The sequence below is a fragment of the Pinus tabuliformis genome, chromosome 3_2 (genome assembly GCF_031772625.1).
Source record: "Pinus tabuliformis cultivar Carrire ecotype Pingquan chromosome 3_2, CPIR1, whole genome shotgun sequence".
Lineage (NCBI taxonomy): Eukaryota > Viridiplantae > Streptophyta > Pinopsida > Pinales > Pinaceae > Pinus > Pinus tabuliformis.
In genome coordinates this window covers 417,670,862-417,694,670 of record NC_142302.1, presented here as the reverse complement: position 1 = coordinate 417,694,670, position 23,809 = coordinate 417,670,862, and the positions used below count along the sequence as shown (strand labels likewise).

Genomic DNA, 23,809 nt, shown 5'->3' with positions numbered 1-23,809 from the left:
AGTATTGTAGCAATAATGCTACAACTCCTGGAACTCCCTTCTTTAATTTTATCAACTCGGTAGTTCGTAAAAAACTTGGAAGCGATGGTGCTGTATGCACAAGTACTAGCTCTTGCCGCAGCTGTCACTTGGTCAGCTGGCACAAGTCCGCTAGGGGCTTAAGCCAACCTCTATGAGCTCTTAGAAGAAGCTTTTTAACTGATGGATGAAATCTAACTCAAAGGAAGCTAATCTACTTGCGGAAAGAAACTGAAAGCCAAAAAGAAACGCAAACCCTAGTAAATCCTAATTCTACCAGCTAGTCCTACTGACGCAAAGGAGAGCATGCAAACTACTGAAAGAGATGCCATTACTTCTATGAAGGTAAAATACATGTGCCTAGACTACCTCTATCTGTAGAAAACATCTTTTCGTATTTTTGTTCAAGTTGTTGGAATTATCATGCATGTGCTTCTAACTGGCTTTTTACTATGCAGGGGTAGATCAATGGGAGAAATGCTTGGGAAATGTTGGGAAGGTTCAGAAAGGGTCTAAGGGGTCCCTAACACCCTTCCAAAGAGTTTCACAAAGTTTGGCTGCCAGGAAACCGCGTTTATGAGCTTCTAGAGGAAGTCTGCAGGGGTTCTACAGGATGTTCTGGAATTTCTACAGGATGTTCTATAATTTTTCTACAGGATGTTTAGTAATGGAATTTTGGAGCATGGATGGAGGGAAAAAGGTGGAGGAATGAGTATGGAGGTGAAATAGGGGTGTAGGGGAGTTCAAGACTTGGAGGATGGAGTTGAGGAGAAGGTGTAGATGGCTGGACTTGTTCCAAGTAGGCTTGAATAATGTTGCACAAAAGGTAGGGTTATGAGGGCAATGTGGCAACGTGAGGCAAGAAACCAAGTTAGGAGATGGAGAAGATGGGTTTGAGGGAGTCTAGGCAGATAGAGAAGTGGTATAGGTTCTCTGCAATTTGTGTTTCCAACTGAACCAACAAAGACATGCAAGAAAACAAAGATCTAGTTATGCTACCCTAATATGATCTGGCTAATAGTAACGAGAATGGAAAATAGCTTTATTTGCAAGGAAACCATGTATATTAACTATGAAATGAAGCATTCAAAGATCTGAACATGTAACCAACCTCTGCAAATGAAAACAACACTCTAAGGGTTGCATGGTAAAGCAAACTAGTGTTTTTGTTTGGGACAACATGGTTACTTCAACTCCAGCCCCTGATCCAATAAGGAAGAGGCGAAACCAAAAGTGTTTTCTGACCCTTTTTTTGGAGCCTTTTTCTTGTTATTATCCTACCAATCTATTCTAAACATGAGAAGCTACTTTAACCATCAAAAGGAATCTAAACAACAAAGCAAGATTTAAATATAAATAGCAGATTTTATTCTAAGAATGAAGCAAGAACACATAAATATAATCAAAGGAGGTACTGGGCGCTTGAGATGGGCCCAACCCCAAGAGCTATAGCCTCCTAAGAGAGATTTAGAGCTGGTGCAAATCTGGATTCATCTTTATTGAGCAAGAAAAGAAGAGTTACATCAAAACTGTCCACAAGGAGAACTTGAAAATGAGCTGAAAGCAAAGCTAATCTATTGCCTAAAAATCGAAATACAAACTAGCTAACTTCTGCCTACAAAATGACTAACCATTGGCTAAAAAATGACTAACGACTAGCTAACCAAAATGAGGCCCTAAGCCTTCTTATTTATACAAATTGAGGACCCCAACAGTCCTCCTAAACTTTAGGGACTCGGCTGCCCAAAACTTGTAGTCAACAGCAGTCCTACTTGACTTGCTTGGCTGCCCTTGTGTTAATTGATTTGGTGGCCCTTGAACTCCAAGATGATGGTGGAGAATTCGAGGTAAGGGCCCATAAATGAAGGGGACACCTTCCTACAAATCCTCTCCCTTGTTCTCCCACGAATTTGGCTGCCAAGTGCTCATTAAAACCTTCAATTTTGTCTCCAAATTGACCAAAAAGGATACAAAAAGCACCCATTAGACTTGTTGGCATAATGACTAACCCAATTCACTCTATTAGCATAAATATAATAAAAAACATGCAATAAACTAATGAGAATGGTGGATTAAGTCGAATTAGGAGGTTGAATGAGCCCAAATAATTATCCATTTTTGGGGCTCATCACCTGCCAACCATAGCACACCTACAACCATAAACCATCGATTAGCTTCATCAAGGGAGAGATCTCTGCATTAGCTAGAAGTGTCAACTTCCCTACAACATCAAGCCCTTCACAGATAAGGCACTGTGTGATGTTGCTACTCTTAAATTTTGTGATGTATTATTAGGACAACCATACTTGTGGAAGAGACATGTTGTGTATGAGTCTAGGCTCCACACTTTTATTATTACTTTGGGAATAAGTTGTGAAAGGTACCATAAGTAATGTTGTCTACCACCCTCTCTTTTAACACTGCGAAGAAATGCAGTATGATCATTTCCCATAATGAGATTTTTTCCCCTTATGATTCACCCTCAGGGAAAGAAGAAGATCGTGGCCAAGGCCTCGAAACAGGGCTCCTTCACATGGCAGTAGCAGATGGAAAAGGTCATGGAGGAGTACAGAGGCATATTTTCATCACCCATAGGGGTACCTCTACACTGTTAGGTTAAGCACTCCATTAATATAACCCTAGGTGTGTCATTGCTCAATGGACCAATCTATCGATTCTTTGTTTTGGAGAATGATGAAATAAAGAGGCAGGTTTAGGAGTTGTTGTAGAAAGGGCACATTACACCAAGTTCCTCACCCTATGGGTGCCCTATTGTGTGGGTACAAAATAAGTATGGGACGTGGACACTCTGTACTGGTTATCATACTCTTAATTGATAATTTTACTAGGATGACTTGGGTTGGTATACTTAAAGAAAATATGAATATTTTGAGAAACTTAAAATAGTTAAGGCTCAAGTAGAGAATGATATGGAATTGAAGATCAAATGCTTGAGATTAGACCAAGGAGGATAATTCACCTTAGTTGAATTCTATGATTTTCGCGAGAAGCTTGGGATATCTTAGTTGCAAGGACTCCACAAAAAAATGGTGTTACTAAAAATATGAATAGGACAATCAAAGAATTTTCCAAGGATAAGCTTGCTGAAGAAAAAGTGTTACATACCTTTTGGGGAGAAGTAGTGAAAATGTTAGTTAATATTGTAAATAAGGAACACTTAAGAGAAAAGAGTAATAAAATCCTATATGAGTTATGTCATGGCGAACAAATTTCCATGAAATATTTCAAAAAAGATGGGAGAAAATATTATATTAAAAAAAAATAAAGATAATCTTGGAAATTTTGACTCGACAATAAATGAAGAAATATTGCTTGGCTATTCTTCTAGAATAAAAAGACACAAATTCTAGGATGAAAGACTACATAAGATCATTGAATGCATTGACGTAAGGATTGATGAGGCTTTAATACATAAAAAATAACTACAACCCCAAAATTTTGTAGTCAGTTATTAGCCTGAAACTGAAGAAGAAGGCAAACAAGGAGAGCATGACAACCATGAATAAGAACTTGTCAAATCTAATCCAAAACCTAGTAAAACTACATCAATGTATGTACAAAACCATCATCCTGAAAGTCAAATTTTAGGAAATTAAGAAGTAGGAGTTGGAAAAATAAAGAAGTTTGTAAGCATCCCTACCTATACCTATTTTTCATTGTATTCCACAATAGAACCTAAGGAATTTGATCAAGATAGCCAAAACCAACATTGAATCAAGGCCATGGATGAGGAAATAGATAAAATTGAAAAGAACAAAACTTGGAAGTTGGTACTCAGACCTAAGGATAACAATGTTATAGGTAACAAGTGGGTCTTTAGTAATAAACCAAATGAGGATGGTCAAGTCATCCAAGAACAAGGAAAGACTTGCTTGCAAACGATATGATTAGGTGGAAGACATCGATTTCGAGAAAAATATTGTTTAGGTTCCTTTGGCTTGAGGGTTCCTAACCTAGGTTCAAAGTTAGTTGTTCCAACCAACAAAACCCTAAATTTCTAGCCCTTTTGATAGCAACCAGGTAGTGCAATATGTAGTCTCACTAGAAGTGGTATTAGGGATGATAGAACCAGGTCTCTGTGTCCATAGGTTTGTGTGACAGGTTTTGGTTACTTCTAGGGCTTTATCCTGACCTTCGTGAACCCTAACCCTTAAAATGAAGGAATCACAGTAACTTACTGAAACATAATCTAACCCTCTGTAGAATACCTTAAACATTCATAATATCAAGTAAACATGTAGATCTACAATTTTCATGCATCATGTAAGCGTTTCTTCAGATAAATACAGAAAACAAAGTGAATACACATAAATTCCATAAGTAAATATAGATGCACATACACAATTATTGCTCCAAAATAGTCTTTGTTAGATATAATCCTTTTGTTACAGACTCTTCTTCCATATGCACTCAGCTTGTGGACTTACCAAGGTCTCTGCACACATAGCTGCAAGAGCCTTCCCCTTCACTTAAGTATAGAAAACAAACTTTTCTACCTTAGACTACTTGCCCATACAATGATCTTATATTATCTACTTGACTTCCTAGTATGAATTTCTAAGACTTATTTATTTTTTTCTTCCATTACAATACCATGGTTTTTGAACCATGGGTGGGCCATGAAACATCTTATCTTCTAAAAAACTAAGGGACTAAAGTCTCTTTGATTCGTATGACCTTTGAACTCCTCTCCCTAAAAATGCAAAGGCTTTATACAGATAAGAAAATTTACCCCAGGGGATCCTATCCTAATACGCCCCCAACACAATTTCGTGACTCGTCCTTGAGTCACTCTGCTGGTGGCGCCTCAATCTTTGCTTGCAAATCACTAAACTCAATATTTAACACCTGTAGGTCTATTATTCCCTGTGTAGTAGCTTGTTACACTTCCTCGATCAATTTTTCATTAGTTGTGCCTTCAAATGCAAGGCCCATGGTCCTTTGTGCCTGCTTCATGCCTTTAAGATTGCTCTACACTAACAGAGTCATCTGGCTGGCCTCATCTACCCATGACTGCATCCTTAATGAGATGATTTCTTCCTTGTGACACAGCTCATCAATTTCATTTTGGATGGGATTTCCTTCCTATAAACTAGTGAACCTTTGCATTGGTGCTAAGGTCCATACTGTTGACCTGATTTCTTCCAACTGTCCCTACTTTTCCCTAATGTCCGCACAAATCTTCTGTAGAGTTGAATTCTCCTGCAACAAGGTCCATAACTCCATGGCCTTCTCAAATAGCTCAGTGCATCCCTAGGATGCATCTTTCAAGGTGGTCATCCCTTCTTTAATAGCAGCTTCAAGCTGCTCTCTAACCTCTCGAGGAGTAGTGAGCTGCAAATTTAGTTCTAGCTTGAAGATTTGCAGCTACAGCTCAAACCTGACTCACCTAATTTCATCCTTAGACTCTTTAACTACAATGGCCTACTTGTGAATCTTCTCCGCAGAGGTTTCTTCTATTGGGATCATGAGCTCTGGAAGCTCACTACAGGCATGTGCAATAGCTTCTTCCAGTTGTTGGCTTCGCTTTGCAACCTCCTCCTTTTCCTTGAGGGCCCACGCCTTTTCCTCAAAGATATATTGGTTATTGATTTTGACTTCATTGATTACCAACAACATGCATTGCTCCCAAATCGTGAGTTCATTGAACACCCCTTAGTGTAGCTCATGCAGAGTTTGAATGGGAAGTGTGACTAGATTTAGATTCAGGTTCTTTAGATGTAGTAAATGTGCCTTCTCTTCGGCTGAATCATTGCACAGGGACCCTTCTAGTAGTTGAATGGTGTGAATATCCATAGTGTTTATACATCTAAGATTGACCCACTCACTTGATTCAGGTTTTCTTACTTGACGCTCACCTGTCCCACACTCGCATGAATGAGACCCGTTTAGACCTGCAAGTCCCGTAGGCCCTTCTATACCTTAGTGAGTGATTGTTGGTAATGTTGTTCAAAGTGGCTCATGAGATCCATCGTCACATCACAGACCACATCCTAAATTTCATCTAAGTCCCCCTCTCTGAGGACCAAAGGCATCACGCCCTCTCTTTTGTCAGAATTTTCTTCTTGTGCTGCCCTGTGGAATTCCTCTTCTTCCACTTCTTGACAATGAAGGGGGACTCCAACTCTGTGCACCATTCTTCTTCTACCTTTGTTTCTTCCTCCACCTATTTTTTCTCAATGTCTAACTCGTCAACGTCGATGGTGGCTTGCAACATAGTCTTTTCCTATGCTACTTCCTTTTCCTTGGTCATCATTTCTTTCTCCTTCGTAGCAAGTTATTTCTCCCTCGCAGCAGCTTCCTTCTTCTACACAACCTTTTCTCGAGTAGAAGCCCTCTATGCTCACTTCTTCTTTTCTGCTTTTGTGGTATGTGTTGATGAACCTTCAGTAGCCATACCGGTACCTACGTCAATATCAGAAGGGATGAGCCAGTCACTTGGCCACTTGTTGATAACCCCCACTATATCTTCCTTAGCAATGAAGTAAGGCAACTTGTGCCATATGCCCTAGGCATCCTTCTTTCCGTGAGTTTTGAGATTGTGGAAATTTTCCTTAAAGTCAGTGACATTTAATTACTACGTGTGTAAAGTAGGTGATAACCTTAGTCACTGGCTGATCACCATTCTTAGTTCTGTCCAAAATATGTTGGTCTCCATTACGCACGTGGGGTATTTAGTATCTCATAGCAAAGTGAACTTTGTTGCCTCCAGTAGGTCCGAGTCCTACTAAGGAATTAGCTCTCTTCAGGTATCCTCCACACCACTAAAGCAATCAAAATAAAAAACCAAGCATAGTGAAATTCCTTGCCCTCATCTTGTGCCTCCCTACACTCCTCCAGAAACTCTTTACATAGATATTGAGCCCAATTATACTAGACTCCTTTCATGCACTACACAGCCAAAGAGACCACTGGTGCTGAGACTTCATCCATGTGGCACTTTCTCATGATCTTACTAGCTAAGATATGTGCATGAAGCTACACCGCGCCATCTAATATGGATTGAATGGAGTATCTGCATTACTTTTTTACCAGACCAAATTCACCCTTCATTTGGTCGGCCAACTTCTTCTCTTATGACTTTCCTACAAAATCCTCCGCAGTGTCCATTCCTTAGTATGGTAGTAGCATTATTCGGTGGATCAACATGTCTATGATCGGGAAGGGTTCTCGCAATCAGAGACACCCATCATGTACTAGCGTCAACAGTTGGCACACACAGATGATGTTAATATTGGTGCGACTGAAGTGCAGCACCCATATCATGTTTAGGAGCCCCGCACCCCTAATGCCATCAACCCAACCCATTGGCTCTAGGCGCATGACATATGAATCTTCATAGTAGACCTTCTTGAGGTACTTACTCGGTTCCAGCCGTGGAAACTTCTCATGGTCCCCTAGGTCCCAATCCTCCATTTGCAAATCTAGTATCTGAGCCAGCAATGGTCCCTCAAACAACACATTCTTTGGTAGTAAAGGTGTAGATACCATGAACTTTCCAGAATTCATATCTTTGCACACCTTCACCATGGGTTTTCTAGGTGGTATGTACTTCAACAACCGAGTTATTGGCTCAACCTCCTCTGCATCAATCTCCTCTATGCCCTTGCGCAATTCTTCCTCATCCAAGTCTAATGGCTCCATTGACTATTTGGACTTATCCATCTTGCACTTTTGGCAAACCTCTATCAGATTCTTCCATGGCGATTTCCACATCGGCACTTGCTGAGGCTTCTCTGCTTCATAGAAGTAGATGCCTTAGGCCTTAGCGACCTAGGTGTGGTAGTAGGCGATCTTGGAGGTATAGGTTGGGTCATCGCTATCTCAGGTGGGCCTAGCTCTATCTCAGGGAAAGTTGCAGCCATTCTCTCAAGGAATTTCTTACGGTAGAAATCAAGCAAGCTTACAAAATCTAGCAAGGAAATAAGTTCCTCCCAATCTGGATAAGACATATAGTACTTTACCTAGCGCAAAGCAAGCCGAAAAATCTTAAGGCAAACTATCAAGAAAAAAAATGTTCGAATGTGGAGCAGTATGCCTATTTATAGATCAATTTGAATTCAAATCAAACCATTCCCTCCAATTCCTAGTCATTAAAGCACATTTGGTGGCAGATTTCCAAATATATGCCCCATATTCTTTTTCCCCACTCCTGCCAACGGAAAAATCACCATTAAATTGGTTGCAGTGCATCCAATGGTCATTTTTTGGTCATTCTACATGAGATCCATCCAACTAGTAAAGCTCCCCTCGATGCCATCCTTCGACTTCATGCAGCCCCTTAACTTTTCCTTTTTAACTTTTGGGCAGTGTAGTTTATAGTCTCGTACTTCCTTGTAGCTTCCTGGAGTACTAAGTCTATCTTGCAACCATATAGTCATTGGATAGGGGTAAGATCACCCTTGTACAACTTCAATCGAACCCCATTAGGTTTTCCTAGAAATAATTCCCCATTCACCTTCACAAGTTGAATTGTGCCTCCATCTGTAATTTCTATCGCTACATATGGCCCCAGCCAATGCATCTAAAATTTTCCCGAGAAGTTTGTGAACTTATTGTCATATGGCAACATTAAATCATTGACCTTTAAGGTGCGTTTTTTGATATGGTGATCATGGCATGCCTTTTCATGGTCCTTATACACATGCTAATGAAATCCAGCCAAGAAGCGATGCTCCCCCAATTCAATGAGTTGGGTGAGTCGTTCTTCCATGGTATCGCGATCAACCATGTTAGTAATTACTGCAATCCATAAAATTGTACTCCATGGGCATTACAACCTCTTGCCCATATACCAGACTAAATGATCTTTGTCTTGTCAATTTTTTATAGGTAGTGTTATATTCCCAGAGGACCTCTAGTATGCGTACATCCCGGTTATTTCACTTCACGTTGCAAATCTTCATCAAAGTGCCTTCCAGAATTTCTTTGAAGGTTTCTACGGTGCCATTCACTTGAGGGTGATAGGGTGTACTTTTTTGATGATATGTCTATAATTCCTCAAGTAATGCAACAATTGTCTCATTTAATAAGTGGGTGCCCCTATCACTCATTAAAATCTTAGGATAGCCGAAACTAGACAAGATATATTCAAAAATAAAATTTGTGGTGGTAGCAGCACTACAATATTTTATAGGTTATACATCTGCCCACATGTATAAGTATTCAGTTGTGGTAACGATATAGATGGTCCTTGTCTTCTTCCCCAGTGGTTGTATTGGTCCCATAAAGTCTATTGTCCAATTATCAAATGCATGCAATGTCACTTGCGAATTCAGTGGAAATTCATCTCTTCACGATGGTCTCCCCATTTGTTGATAGACATTGCATGCCTTACAATATATTTTGGAGTCCTTATGCATAGGTAGCCACTGAAGTCCTATGTGTAGGATCTTTTGTGTAGCTTCTCTTCCGACATAATGTCCTCCCGCTATTCCTCCATGCTCTTCTGCAAGGATACTTTGCCTCTCATACTCTGGAACATACCTATGTAGTATTTCATCAGATCCCATTTTATAGAGATGTCCAGTGATAACAGAGAAATCTGCAACTCAGACCACCAGTTCTTTCCATTTTTTTTGTGTCGAATACCCTTCAGGAGTTTTACATGTAGAAATAATCGAATTATATCAATGAACTAATCATTTGTGACACGAACAGCGAAGAGCTATGCATCAAGAAACCCTTCTTCCAGACTTGTTGGCTCATCCCCATTGTCAATTCGTGATAGGTGATCTGGACCAACATTTAGGTGCCCTGGCTTCACAATTACTTTGAAATCATATTCCTGGAAAAACAACAACCATCGGCAAATCTTCCCCCCTAACACAAGCTTGTTGACCAAGTATTTCAAAGCAGAATGATTCGTATACATCTTAAAGTGTGCACCCAACAGATAATTCCTAAATTTCTGTAGTGCATACACCATTTCCAAACCTTCGCACTATATGGTTGAATAGTTTTTTTTTCTACCTTTGACAACTTTCTACTGGAAAATGTTATTAGATGGTCCATATCGCCTTCGCCTGGTTGGGTCAGTAAATCTCCTTGCACAATGCAAGAAGCATCTACATGAACCTGGAACTCATTCTTCGAGTCAGGGAAAACTAAAATCGGTGTGGTGACCATTTTATCCTTCAAAATATCCAAGCTCTTTTGGCAATCCTCGTCCCAGCAAAATGTCGCATCCTTTTTCAACAATCTCTCGATGGGCATAGTTATTTGTGAATACACTTTGATGAACTTCCTATAATATCCCGTATGGCCTAATGTTGTGTATAGTTGTTTAACATTCTTTGGGGCTCCCAAATTGACAATTACTACAATTTTGGCAGGGTCTACCATCAATCCTTGTTTGCAAACAACATGGCGCAAGAGTATCCCGTAGGGTACGTAGAATATGCATTTCTTCAAATTAAGAGCTATTTGATGCTTTTGAAAAGTATCCAACATGAGGCATGGACTAGAAAGATGTCTCTTTACTAACCCGAACACTGTCCAGTCATCGAAGTAGACCTCCAAAAATTTATGAATAAATTCCTTGAAAGTCGCAATTACCACCCTAGAGAAAATTGCAGGGGCATTCTTAATCCCGAAAGGCATCACTGTATAGTAAAAACAACCCCATTTAGTTGTGAAGGTGGTCTTACTCTAGTCCTCTAGCGCGATCTTGATCTGATGGTACCCTGAGAATCCATCCATGAATGAATAGGCTTCCTGCCCTCCAACATTCTCCAGTACCTCATCTGCGAAAGGTGTAGGGAATGGATCGTGGACACATGCATCATTCAACTTCCTTAAGTCTACACATATCCGAATTTCACCCTGCGTTTTCTTTTCTTGAATCACCATGGGCCTAACCCAGTTCAATTCCTCAATAGGTTCAATGATCCTGGCTTCAATCATTTTATCCAATTCTTTGCACACTTTTTCCTTATACTTAGGATTTAATTGGTAGGGGTGTTATTTCATTGTCTTTGCATCTTGCTTCAAAGTTATCTTCATGAATCCCAGATTAAAGAAATTGGTGGGAAACAAGTCCTGATACTCTTGTAATAGCTCCATGTCCTTATTTACTGTATCTTCTTCCCAATAGTCACCTATGTTCACAAACTTCGGGTTTTTTTTCCAATCAAATATTCACCTGCTTGGTCTTTAAGCGCTCTAATATATCAGAGATTTCTTCCTTAGGTACCTCGACTTCGTGTCATCCTTTAGACTCAGGAATGTGGATTTTCCTGAGATCTTCTTCACCATCCTTCGTGGTCACATTATAACATTTGATTGCTTGGCATAGCTGCATGCCCCAATCAGGATGTACCCACTCAACTGGTTCTTCAAGGATTCAAAATATTGCAGCTTTAATCTCCCGTAACGCCTCATCATTACAATTAAATCCATCTTCAAAGCTAAAAGTTAGCAGGAAAATTTCTTTGAAAACATCCCATTCTATGGTCCTGTGTTGTAGCTCCATTTACAGATACCAATTCATTAGGATTGTATCTAAAGTGTGGCAAATGATATGAACCCACTCCGATTGTAGTTCTTCTCCCCATGGTCTTTTCCAACGAGCTAACTATTCACGGGGATCATCCTTCCCTGTGTATTTGTCTGTAATGCGAGTATTAACGTACCGAAACCTCAACTTCATCATTCTTCAATACTCCTTCCAATATGTGAAATTGTTCTTATGTATGCCCCACCAACGAGATGGTGTAGCTTGTAGAACAATGTATAGCACTTGGAACTGATGATCCTCTGGTACGTCACTTTCAAATTTATCGAGAAATAAATTGACATCCTCTAAACCATCATAATACAGTAAATTTCGTACCTCGTTGGATATACATCGTAACGATTTGGTAACCTTGTTGCAGTGCAGTGATGATACTTCATGCAATTGGTTATGCCAGTGCTCAAGCTCCTCGACATAATTTAAATTACAGGTGTTGTCCTTCTCCCACATGATTCACCCATTCGTTGTAGGGTTGATCCAATCTTCATCCCATGCAATTAGCTTATAGATTTTCTCAATGTCATTATCCTCCTCATAATCACAAATTGGTTCAGTATATTGCGCACCTTCGGCTAGATCTAATGGCACAATCACCCTTAGTTATTTCTTTTCAAATGTCATACTACGTTTCTTCAAATTGATGACCACGTTCATCTCAAATTCCTAATCAATTCCAAGCAGTGCTGGATGTGGGTTGCTATCATCCATTATTTTGATTTCTTCAAAGTTAGCAATGGCACATGCCCCTTCAATATCTATTGTCACTCCATGTAGGCACCTCATAGGAACGGTATTTTGTTGATTCGCCATTCTCAACTGGATTGGGGACCATTGTAGCATTGGTATTCCCATTCTTTCTAGGTTTATTTCAGCAGAAAATTTACATCAGACCCTAAATCAAGAATTACCTGGTCCATTTCTTATTCTCCAATCTGGGCAGTTAATCTCATTTCATGACGAGTCCTCTTCTTACTTTTTCCCACCTTATGTACTACATGTTGTTCTAATATAGGCTTATTCTTACTAGTGCAATTATCTATCAATTCTTACAGTCCTTCTACTACCTTATTACTCGTTAGGAGTTTCATATAGGTTTTTAAAAATGATGGTAATAATGACGGGTCTATCTCCTGCGTAGTACTGGTCTCTTCAGACTTTCCCATATTTTGAGTCTCCGATGTAGAAGCTCCTTCATCTGCGAAGCTCTTCTTCGCTTCCATAAATATTTCCCTCACCTTATTTACATCAAATCCTATCTCCTTACTAGCAGCCTTGCGAACCCATACATTTTCCTCCGGTTGCTTCCCTTTATCCTCCCTGGTAGTTATGCCACTTCGCGTGATAATATTAACACGAGGACATTCTTCGCGTGGTTCAGATCTCATCATCTACATGTTCTTGGTAGGTTTCCCAGTCTAGGTCTTATTTTCTTGCATCTTCACGATAAGCACTAGGTAATATTCTATAACATGGTCAAAATGTCAACAATAACGACAAGAAGGGTCTGTTGGATTCTAACAATCCCATGTAAAAAGACTTGCCTCCTCACGATTGTTGGTGGGCTCCAGTATTGTAGCAATAATGCTACAACTCTTGGAACTCCCTTCTTTAATTTTATCAACCCGGTAGTTCGTAACAAACATGGAAGCGACGGTGCTGTATGCACAAGTACTAGCTCTTGTCGCAGCTGTCACTTGGTCAGCTGCCACAAGTCCGCTAGGGCTCAAGCCAACTTCTATATGCTCTCAGAAGAAGCTTTCTAAATGATGGACGAAGGTTATCTCAAAGGAAATTAATCTACTTTGCAAAAATGAACTGAAAGCCAACCAAAACATGGAAACCCTAGTAAACCCTAATCTGACTAGCTTAATCTCTATGATGCAATGGTGGGAGTGCAAGTGTCTAAGAATGATGCCATTACTACTAGTGATATGAAATGCATGAAATTAAACTACTTCCATTGAAAAGAACATTGTTTTTGTATTTTTGCTTAAGTGGTTGGAGTGATTATGGTTTTGTTTCTTATTAGGGTTTGGCTGTGCAGAGGTGGTGCGAAGGGAGAGAAAGCTTGGGAAAGGTCAGGAAGGCTAGGAGAGGTTCCAGGGGATCCAAAACATCATTCCACAGGAGTCCACAACGTTCAGGTGCTCGGCAACCGAGTGTGCAGGCTTCTACAGGATGTCTGCAGGGGTTTCTACAGGATGTTTAGAGAGTTCTACAGGATGTTCTGAAAAGAGTATTTTGGAGCATGGATGGAGGGAAAAAGATGATGGAATGAGTATGGGGGTGAAATAGGGGTGTGAAGAGGTCTAGGACTTGGAGGATGGAGTTGAGGAGAAGGTGTGGATGGCTGGACTTGTTCCAAGAAGACTGGAGTAATGTTGCACAAAAAGATGAGAATCATGGCAAAGTAAGCGAATGAGGTAAATGCAAGGTAAGGGTTCTGAGTGAAGGATGAAACAGGTCGGTTGGATGGGGTATGTGCATGTAAGGAAGGGTAATAGGTACTCTGCAAGTGGTTTTCCAAACTGAACGAACACACACATATAAAACCTATGACCTAGTTACTTTAATCTAATATGACCTAACAGCAAAAGGAAATGGATAGAAGTTTATTCGAAATGAAATACGTGAAATGACTCTACAACTAAGCAATCATAAACTGAAGCATGCAATCAAAACTGATATCAAGTTCGACCACTAAAAATCCAACACTATTAATTGCATGGTGAAGCAAAGAATGTGTTTTTGTGGGCAACAAGGTTACATTGGTCCCAGCTCATGATTCCACTGAAGGGGAGGTGAGATCCAAAGTACTTGGTAGCCTTTTCTGAATATATTCCCTGTGATTAACATATCAAGTAAATCTGAACATGAAAAGTTATTTTACTCATCAAAAAGACAAACTAAATAACAAAACAAAATAGCAGATGTTATTCTCAGAATGCAACAAGACACATAAAGATAAACAAGGGAGGTACTGGGCGCTTGAGATGGGCCCAACCCCAAGAGCTACAGCCTCCCAAGAGAGATTTACAGCTGGTGCAGAGCTGTATTCATCTTTATTAAACAAGAATGAAGAGTTACATCAAAATTGTCCACAAGGAGAGCTTGAGAATGAGCTGAAAGAAAAGCTAATCCATGGCCTACAAATCGAATTACAAAATGACTAACTACTGGCTAACTACTAGCTACAAAATGACTACCAACTAGCTAACCAAAATGAGGCCCTAAGCCTTCTTATTTATACAATTTGAGGACCCAACAGTCCTCCTAAAATTTAAGGACTTGGCTGCCCAAGACTTGTAGTTAACAGCAGTCCTACTTGACTTGCTTGGCTGCCCTTGTGCTCATTGATTTGGTGGCCTTTGAACTCCGAGCTGATGGTGGAGAATTCGAGGTAAGGGCCCATAAATGAGGGGGACACCTTCCTACAAATCCTCTAGCTTGTTCTCCCACGAATTTGGCTGCCAAGTGCTCATTAAGACCTTCAATTTTGTCTCCAAGTTGACCAAAAAGGCTACACAAAGCACCCATTAGACTTGTTGGCATAATGACTAACCAAATTCACTCTATTAACATAAAAATAATCAAAAACATGCAATAAACCAATGAGAATGGTGGATTAAGTCAAATTAGAAGGTTGAATGAGCCCAAATAATTGTCCATTTTAGGGGCTCATCATCACCCCCCTACTGAAAGTGTTGCTCATCCTCTGAGCAACCAAATCTCTCCCCTCGTCTTTGATGGCCCTGGTGGCTTCCTTGGTTGGCATCTCGGCCGATTTCTCCTTTGGCTTCCCTCTTTTCAAACTTTCTTGTAGAAATTGTTCGCTGGCTTCCTGTAGAAACAGTCCTCTGTTTCCCTGTAGAAACAGTCTTCACTGTTTTGGCCTGCTTGGCTGAGGGTGCCTTCTCCTTTTAGCTTTGCTGTGGCAGCCTTCATCTTCTCCCCCTTTCCGCTCTTCCCACTGTCTGCTCCTTTTCCTAGAGAATTCTTAGCCTTGGTATGATTGTGCAAGGATGGAAGAAAAAAGTGGTTGCATGCCTCCTCAACAGACTTCAAGCTTCAAATCCCTCTCCATAATTGATTCTGGCCTGCCCAAAGGCTTCTACAGGATGTTTCTGGTAAAAATATAGAACTTCCTATAGAAAGTCCTGTAGATTCCTGTAGAAGGTTGAACCATGACTAAATTGTGCCCGAACCCTGGAAAAAAATGAGTGTTCATGGAGGGGATGGATGTGCTTAGGGTGGCCAGCACAAGTGCTACCTCCCTAGCTAAAATCTCGACCAATTTCTCCTTTTGCTACCCTTTCTCTGAACTCCCTGTAGAAATGCCCAAACAACACAAAGCCTTTGAACTCATTTGATGAAACTTGCTCAAGAGTAATTCCCTTGATTCATCTAATTCAACAACTGATCCATCTGCAAGTTGTTGAAAAGCACTCCTTTCAAGCAAATTTTCCATGGCGCCTTTTACTAGCAGACGATTTTGTCCCATTGGTTCCATGACAATAACACCCGTGGATTTTGGATCACAATCAAACTCCAATAAAGCCAGCCTCTTTGATCTTTGTATCCACCAATCATAATTGCCCAATTGCACTGTGCCACTGTTGAGAATGGCACTTGTATCACCTGCCATTGGGTCTGGAACTCCCATTTTTTCAACCAATACCTTCAAGGCTGCCTCAGTGGGAATACCAGTAGCATGGAACTGGTGATCTTGACAAGATATCCCTGCATCATTGCAAACTGCAGCAACTTCTGCCAGAGTTTCTAAATCTTCCCCCATATTATGTGCAGGCCAATCCAATATTTTCCATCCTTAGGATTATATGTTTTTCCTTCAACAGTAAACTCTCTAAGTGAACCAACAATGTGCCCTATGACTATAAACTCACTGACAGACATCTGATTGGTTGTAAGAGTACCTGTCTTATCAGAGCAAATCACTGTGGTGCAACCCATAGTCTCCACGCTCGGTAACTTACGCACAATAGCATTCTTTTGTGCCATCTTACGAGTGCCAAGAGCCAAACATGTAGTAATCACAGCAGGAAATCCCTCTGGTATAGTAACAACTGCCAGAGCAACAACAATCTTAAAGTAGTACGTACATTTCTCAAAGGAAAACCTGATATTGTTTTAGCCACCCATCTATGACTTCCCATGAAAGAAAATATTTGTAGTTCATGATCCAGACAAGAATACAAATGGCACCAATCACTGTTGTCAGTCTTTCACCAAATTCATCTAACTTCCTTTCAAAGGGGATCATGACATTCCATTGAAGCTTCCTGAATTTGTGCCTGAATTTTACCTATTTCTGTAAACATGCCAGTGCTCACAACAATGCATGTGCAACAGCCATTGGTAACTGTAGTTCCTGCAAACACCATGCATGCTTTTGACTGCAACTCACAGTCACACAGGGTGGCTGGATATGTTCTTTTGATCAGATTCTGGATTCAAACAGATTGCTCCATCATTAACAGATCTATAATGCGTTTAAAAAACTCTGAAATCAACACTTTCAAGAACCCTGGTAACCTTGGACACGAGCTTTAACTACTTTTCCCATTTCAAGCTTGAATTTTGACAAAAATCTTGGGTTTTCCTTCTGCAGAGCTGTTCTCTGCCTTTCCTGTAGACGCCTTCATATAGGCGGGTCTTGTTTCCTGTAGAACGAAACAGTGCTCCCTGTAGAATGCCGATAAGCCGAAGGGTTCTGAAAAATGGCCGAGAAAGATTGGTGGAGGATGAAAAGTTAATAGATTGTGGAAACTTCAGTTGACGATGTGGCAAGTGCAGATGACCAGCAGTTCGTGAGTTTCAGCTGAGCGCTCAGATTTCTGTGTGATTTTTGGAGTGAGGTGGCACATACGTGTGCTGGATTATACGACTGTTTTGCAATCATGAACTGCAGTGGTCACTATTTGTTCTCTGCTTGAAATCTCATCGATTCAGTTGCACTGGAGTTAGACTGCCCATACTGTCCGTTTTTTTACTTTCACGTGCATGGCTGACCCATGCATGCTGCGTGACTTGCTACAGAACTGGACATCAAGTGAACCTTCCTAAATTCGTGGCTTAATTCCATCACTCCATTCGTTCATGCAGTTCTTGAATTAGATTCATGCAATAGAGGAATAGGTTTTGTCACGTACCTGAAGCCAAACGGCTGCTTGTGAAGCTTCTTGCTGCTGCATGCTCTGATTCTGCTGCTGCATGCTTGGATCCTTTGATTGCATGAGGCTTGGCTGATTATTTTGATTGCTTTTCCTTGTGCAGGTGTCCTCTGGTCGGATCTGAGCTGCATGCAATTGTTTTCACGTCCAGATCTGCACCTTCAAGCTGCTGCTGCTGCATGGTCACAAAATCAGAACTTGTTTTCGCCATTGCTCTCAAACGGTAACCCGGATTGAGCTGAAACTTAGTGAGCATGTTCCTATCATCATTATGCATCTCCCATAGAAAAATCGTGATCAATGGATGCACAGATTTCGAGAAAAATGGAAAATGGCTGAAGATTTCAGAGATTGATTTCTCGGAAACCGTGCATCGGAATCGGCTGAAACTGCTTGGGTAGGTTACTATCACCCATGTGCATCTCCCCATGAAACAGGTTTTGAAACGGATGCACGGATATGGAGAAAACGCAAAAATGGCTGATGGTGATGGAGGCTGATTTCTTGGAAACCGTGCACCGGAATTGGCTGAAACTGCTCAGGCATGTTTGTCATCAACATTGTACAATTCCCCATAAAACGGTTTGTCAAATGGTTGCATGGTTTTCAAGTTATGGCAAAAACAAATTTTGCTCTATGGATTTTTGCTTCAAGGCACTTTGCATGTGTTTGCATGGTATGACAAAATGAATTTTGGCTGTGATGCAGGTATGGAGATGATGGAGGAGGAGTTGGAAGATTGCATGAGGACTTCTGAACCCTTGAGGAAGCTACCATGTTCGCCAAACCACTTTTTGAAATGCATGCCTAGTTTCCCACAATTTCTACAGGAAGTTCCTGTAGAAGCACAATGAGAAGCACAAGGAGGTGGAAAAAATGATGGATGAAGGAAAGGGATGGGCACACAAGTGCTTGTAGGCCTAATCAACAGATTCCCACCATTAGATTCACTTTTGAAATTGGATTTGGCTCGTCCAAAGGTTCTACAGGATGTTTCCTGTAGAAATACAGAGCTTCCTGTAGAAGGCAAGAAAATTCCTTTGACCTTGATTTGAGTGCTCCTCCTGTCATGAAACGTCCTTCTTGCAACCTGCAATGTCACTGCTGCAACATGAAATTATTCAATGGAGATTAGCTTTTATTTTTCTTTTTCTTTTTCTCTTTTTTTGAAAAACAACTAGGGCGCCTCATGGAGGTTTTCACCCTAATTGCCTGCCTTGGGCGCCTCCAAGGGAGGTTTTCACCCAAAGATCTTATTCTCTTTTCTCTTTTTTTCCAACCCATTGACCGCCTCATGGAGGTTTTCAATCAATGAGCCAATCTAAGGCGCCTCCGAGGAGGTTTTCACCTTAGATTTCTATTTTCCTCTTTTTTCATTTTTTTTTTATTTTTTATTTTTTTTTTTTCTTTTTTCCTACCCTACCCTACTTGAAAAACAAAATCATTTTCAAGTATAAGAATACTTCCAATGGAGCCATGTGCACATCGAGATTAGAGACAAGATGATGCGAAGGCTCGGAATGCATGCTTTGACAACTACCCAGATCTCAGAGACCAAATGATCTGGCTTTGAAGGGATCAAACGAAGTTGAGGAAGAAAGTATTGCTGCAACTTAGTGACCTTCTGAAACCATATCTCAATATAGCTTTGATATCCTTGGTTCTTTTGCTGATCTGGATCATTCTTCATGTCACCTTCTATCATGACCTTCTGATCTTCCCCTTTTTGTTGATCTTTCTCTTGAGTACATGGAGGATTTGATGATAACCATGAGGGAACTCTCTCGATCTCTGATTTAGATCTCTTCTCTTCATCAAGTGCAGCCCATGGTTCTTTGATCTCCTCTTTTGAATCTTGTTTTTCCGGATGTGATCCTTCAATGCTTTCAAGATGATCTCTTTTTTGCAATGCTTTTCCTGAGCTAGGGTGAAGATCATTGAGCTCAAGAGGAGTTGTTTGGACATGTTGTGCCTCAGCTTTGCAATTGGGTTGAGCTGCTCCATTGTATGGTTTTGGAAATGGTGGTACAGGTAGTTGAGTGGAGGTGTGAAATTGAGATGGAGATGGATGGCATTGTGGTTGGGTAGGCATTTGGGGTTGCCTTGGTGGAGGAGGAGGCGATGGTTGTGGATGAGCAGGTGGTGGAGGAAAATGAGCGGGATGAGAGTTGTACTGGGGCCTCCACTCCTGATAAGGTGCATTCCACTGAGGCTGTGGCTGAGCATAAGAGCGAAATGAATGAGCAACTGGTTGGGCATAATATGGATCTGTGAAGGAACAAGTAGGATATGACCAAGGAGGAGGTGTAGACCAGTAAGGATGAGCAGGGGGACCCCAAGAAGGCATGAAAGTGGCTTGATAAGGGTCATAATAGGTCTCGGGTGTCCCTTGCAGTTCCTTCTGGTAAGATCTAGGTCCATGCGGCCAACTTTGGTTCATGTAATAAAGTGATTCAGTGGCTCCTTTCGCTCTCTGATATGCAGCTTTGAATCTGGGTAAGGAAGGGCACTGATCTGTAGGATGGTATTCTTCACAGACAAAACACACTTTTATGGAGTACAATGGACATTCGTTCCTAGGATGCTTTCTAGTGCACCTAGGACAAAAAATGACCACAGCCCTCTTGGATTCCTCTTGCTTCTGTTGGATCCGCAAGGTATCCAGATGCATGGCAAGGAACTGCCTCATATCACTCTTGAAATCTTTGATCTGATTTTCAAATTCATCTTTGGACAAGATGTTGCTCCCAACATCTTTGCTTGTAGCCATTCGCTTAGAGGAATGTTTTCTTCTTCTTCTCCCCTAGAGGTTCTTCAAATATGTCTTGATGTCCACCCAGGGGTTCTTCAATCACAGCCATCGAAGAAGAGAGAAGGCTGTGTGAAGCAGTGGGGTTTTTTTTGCAATCATTTTTCTAACTTATATCTACTCCTACAAGGCATGAAATGAAATCTTTTTGCTTGATTTTTGCTTTTTTTTTCTACTTCTACTTGCAAAACTGAAATAAATTGAACTGCAACTAACTATCTCGCTAAAATGAACATGCGGAATTGAAATGAAAGTAGGAAAATACTAATCTATTTTGCTCAAATGAAATTGCAGGAATGAAATGCTAGTCTACGCTTGCGGAATTGAAATGCTAATCTACGCTTGCAGAAATGAAATTGTGGAATTGAAATGCTAATCTACGCTTGTAGAAATGAAATTGCGGAATTGAAATGCTAATCTATGAAAGCAAGAAATGCTAATCTACTTTTGCATAAATGAAATTGCATAAGGGAAATAAAATAAATTACTGAGCAGAAAGTTGTAGTAGAAAATAGAAGAATAGCAACAATCACCAATACTCTGCCGCTTCCCCGGCAACGACGCCAAAAAGATGGTGGGCTCCAGTATTGTAGCAATAATGCTACAACTCTTGGAACTCCCTTCTTTAATTTTATCAACCCGGTAGTTCGTAACAAACTTGGAAGCGACGGTGCTGTATGCAGAAGTACTAGCTCTTGTCGCAGCTGTCACTTGGTCAACTGGCACAAGTCCGCTAGGGCTCAAGCCAACTTCTATATGCTCTCAGAAGAAGATTTCTAAATGATGGACGAAGGTTATCTCAAAGGAAATTAATCTACTTTGCAAAAATGAACTGAAAGCCAACCAAAACATGGAAACCCTAGTAAACCCTAATCTGACTAGCTTAATCTCTATGATGCAATGGCGGGAGTGCAAGTGTCTAAGAATGATGCCATTACTGCTAGTGATATGAAATGCATGAACTTAAACTACTTCCATTGAAACGAACATTGTTTTTGTATTTTTGCTTAAGTGGTTGGAGTGATTATGGTCTTGTTTCTTATTAGGGTTTGGCTGTGCAGAGGTGGTGCGAAGGGAGAGAAAGCTTGGGAAAGGTCAGGAAGGCTAGGAGAGGTTCCAGGGGATCCAAAACATCATTCCACAGGAGTCCACAACGTTCAGGTGCTCGGCAACCGAGTGTGCAGGCTTCTACAGGATGTCTGCAGGGGTTTCTACAAGATGTTCTGAAAAGAGGATTTTGGAGCATGGATGGAGGGAAAAAGATGATGGAATGAGTATGGGGGTGAAATAGGGGTGTGAAGAGGTCTAGGACTTGGAGGATGGAGTTGAGGAGAAGGTGTGGATGGCTGGACTTGTTCCAAGAAGACTGGAGTAATGTTGCACAAAAAGATGAGAATCATGGCAAAGTAAGCGAATGAGGTAAATGCAAGGTAAGGGTTCTGAGTGAAGGATGAAACAGGTCGGTTGGATGGGGTATGTGCAGGTAAGGAAGGGTAATAGGTACTTTGCAAGTGGTTTTCCAAACTGAACGAACACACACATATAAAACCTATGACCTAGTTACTTTAATCTAATCTGACCTAACAACAAAAGGAAATGGATAGAAGTTTATTCGAAATGAAATACGTGAAATGACTCTACAACTAAGAAATCATAAACTGAAGCATGCAATCAAAACTGATATCAAGTTCGACCACTAAAAATCCAACACTATTAATTGCATGGTGAAGCAAAGAATGTGTTTTTGTGGGCAGCAAGGTTACATTGGTCCCAACTCATGATTCCACTAAAGGGGAGGTGAGATCCAAAGTACTTGGTAGCCTTTTCTGAATATATTCCCTGTGATTAACATATCAAGTAAATCATGAACATGAAAAGCTATTTTACTCATCAAAAAGACAAACTAAATAACAAAACAAAATAGCAGATTTTATTCTCAGAATGCAGCAAGACACATAAAGATAAACAAGGGAGGTACTGGGCGCTTGAGATGGGCCCAACCCCAAGAGCTACAGCCTCCCAAGAGAGATTTACAGCTGGTGCAGAGCTGGATTCATCTTTATTAAACAAGAATGAAGAGTTACATCAAAACTGTCCACAAGGAGAGCTTGAGAATGAGCTGAAAGCAAATCTAATCCATGGCCTACAAATCGAATTACAAAATGACTAACTACTGGCTAACTACTAGCTACAAAATTACTACCAACTAGCTAACCAAAATGAGGCCCTAAGCCTTCTTATTTATACAATTTGAGGACCCAACAGTCCTCCTAAAATTTAGGGACTTGGCTGCCCAGACTTGTAGTTAACAGCAGTCCTACTTGACTTTCTTGGCTGCCCTTGTGCTCATTGATTTGGTGGCCTTTGAACTCCGAGCTGATGGTGGAGAATTTGAGGTAAGGGCCCATAAATGAGGGGGACACCTTCCTACAAATCCTCTAGCTTGTTCTCCCACGAATTTGGCTGCCAAGTGCTCATTAAGACCTTCAATTTTGTCTCCAAGTTGACCAAAAAGGCTACACAAAGCACCCATTAGACTTGTTGGCATAATGACTAACCAAATTCACTCTATTAACATAAAAATAATAAAAAACATGCAATAAACCAATGAGAATGGTGGATTAAGTCAAATTAGAAGGTTGAATGAGCCCAAATAATTGTCCATTTTTGGGGCTCATCAATTGTAACAAATGATCTGACCATGAACCCTTCTAGGTCCTCCTTTCCCTCTTCCCCGGCCTTGGAATCCTCCATGCACCGCATTTGCACCCTAATATTTTGGACGAGTCTCTGTCTACATTCTATACATAGGGTTTTTATCCATCATTAATTCATAACTTCGACAGTGGCGCTCATCATGGCCTACAGATTTGTAGAAATTTCAAAAAACTGTTGGGGGGTATGTACAAAATTTTGTAGTAGATGAGAATTATATGTTGCATTTTGTCCTGTAACCTAATAAATAGCGCACTACAGTGGTACTCATGTGCTCAACCTAGTAGTATTTTCTCGATTCATGGACACAAGGCCTTCTCCCAACAAGATAATTCTAATAAATCGAGAAATGGTCCTTATCATGACCATGGCCTTTTAATTTCAAGCACCAAACTTCTGCGCAACCCTCAGATTGCACTTGCTTTCCCTTTTGAAGATCTGCAACTCCATATGTAAGCTAGCCAACTGTGACTGAATCTTTTGTACCCCCAGATTCATATCTTGAATGGGCGAAGCTTCCAATCTCATAACAATCTCTAA

At 40.7% G+C, this 23,809-nt stretch overlaps 1 pseudogene; it reads right to left on the bottom strand.

The window, feature by feature from the left end:
- Positions 1 to 15,860: 15,860 nt before the first annotated feature.
- On the bottom strand, positions 15,861 to 16,349 carry LOC149181143 (calcium-transporting ATPase, endoplasmic reticulum-type pseudogene; annotated as a pseudogene).
- Positions 16,350 to 23,809: the final 7,460 nt, after the last annotated feature.